Source organism: Rhinopithecus bieti, unplaced genomic scaffold, assembly GCF_001698545.2.
Source record: "Rhinopithecus bieti isolate Rb0 unplaced genomic scaffold, ASM169854v2 scaffold_2723, whole genome shotgun sequence".
NCBI lineage: Eukaryota > Metazoa > Chordata > Mammalia > Primates > Cercopithecidae > Rhinopithecus > Rhinopithecus bieti.
The window spans coordinates 3,942,470-3,944,540 of NW_016804119.1; positions in this window are offsets into that span (position 1 = coordinate 3,942,470).

Sequence of the window (2,071 nt, forward strand, 5' to 3'; positions counted from 1 at the left end):
CTCTAGTGATATTTCACTCTTCTTGCCTTGCAACGTGTTATTCTGACTTGAAAAGAAAAGGACTGAGGCCCGACTAAGAGCCCCTGAAATATACACGACCCCAACCCAAACAAAACAAAGATGCATGACCTGAAAAGCCCCCAGGAAAGCATTTTCTTATGTGGACATCACATGCTTGATGTGCCTGGGTGGAAATCATTTGAGAATAACGCTGTAAAGAGCGTGAATATTTTGAAGGGCTTTATATTTTGGGGAGGGTGGGTTTGGGATGAGAGAAGTGGAGTGACCATGGTGACTTCGTTTTTGCTCTAATATGATTCCCCTGGAGGAGATCTGATTCTAAGGTGCGGCGAAAAAGTAGCCTTTTTAAAGAGTACTATCTGGTAATGTGTCCAGAGCCTGGGACTCGTTTCCCTGGGAGCCTCCCTTCTGCAGGACCATGGACAGCGCAGGCTCTGGGGCCTGGGGCTCCGCGGTGCAGAGCGCCCCCTGGGGGCGGTGTCCTGAACTGCAGTACAGCCCGAGGTGGGAGGAACCCAGGACCAGGTCCGGAGTTCAAAGGACACAAAGACGCTGGTCAGGGAAGGTCCAGACGCCCCTTCTTCCGACAAAACCTCCTGGGCTCCCTGGGGTCCCAGCTGCAGCCGCTCTTGGGCTCTCCATCCTCGCCAGGACCCTGGCCCTCACCCCTCCCTCCTCAGGACGCACCTGCGCCCCCAGGGCGGGATCCGGCCCCCACCCGTCAGACCCTCCCGCCTGTGCCTCCCCGACCTGCCACCGTCCCCGCCCTTCCTCCCAGCGCCCACCTGTGTCCTCGTGCAGCTCCGGGGTCTGGAGCCTGGGTGGGGCTTCCTAAGCCCCTCCGTGTGGAATTATGGGCGAAGAGGAGGCGCATAGCCCCTGCTGAATGAAGGAGAGGCGGGTGCAGGGGTTCGGGGGTGGTACTGAGGGAGCTGGTTTTGGGGGGAAGAAGTTCAGGGAAAACTTTGAATTCATTTCAGCATCTTTGTGTCCTTCTCAGGCCAGAAGACAGACTTGAGGCTGACCAGACACCAGTCCTGGGGCCCCTGGCAGCCTCTCCAGTCTTGTCTGACCAAGGCAGGGAGGGAGGGTTGAGCAGGAAGTGCTGGGAGCAAGTGGGGGCGTCGGGAGCTCTGGCCTCGCTAGAGAAGGGGACATGGTGAGGAGACCACAGAAACCACAGGAACTCGGAAAAGTGAAGAGAGGGGAATGGGAGGGAGCAGCGATGTGGAGAAACCCGCGGGAGGAGGGAGACCCTGTGGCTCTCCTGGCTCCTGTCAGCTGATTCCATGGGTGTGAAATGCTCAAAGGCAGAGGTGGGGCTTGGGCCCAGGCTGGAGGTCCTAGAGATCAGCTCGTTAGGGACCCACCTCCACCAGGACCCAGACACCCTTCCTCCCCACACTCCTCCCCGGGAGAGGCCCTTTTCTGAGCTCTGTGGAGAGGAAGGTGTGATGTCCCCCAACACAAGAGCTCCCCTGGGGGAAGGAGGCTGGTGTCCTCAGAGAAGGCCCATGTTAGGTCACAGGGAAGCAGGGATCAAAGGGAAGGTGGAGCCAGGCGTGGTGGCTCACCCTGTAATCCCAGCACTTTGGGAGGCCGAGGCGAGAGGGTCACCTGAGATCACGAGTTCGAAACCAGCCTGGCCAACACGGTGAAACCCCGTCTCTACTGAAAATACAAAACTTAGCTGGGCATGGTGGTAGGTGCCTGTAATCCCAGCTACTCGGGAGGCTGACACAGGAGAATCCTTTGAACCCGAGAGGTAGAGGTTGCAGTGAGCTGAGATCATGCCAGTGCACTCCAGCCTGGGCGACAGAGCACAACCCTGTCTCAAAAAAATAATAAAATTTAAAAACATGAAAATTAGCCAGGCGTGGGGGCGGGTGCCTGTAGTCCCAGCTACTCATCAGCCTGTGCCAAGAGAATTGCTTGAACCAGAGAGGCAGAGGTTGCAGTTAGCCTAGATCATGCCACTGCACTCCATCCTGGGCAACAGAGCAACACTCTGTCTCAAAAAAAAAAAAAAAAAAAAAAAAAAAAAAAAAAA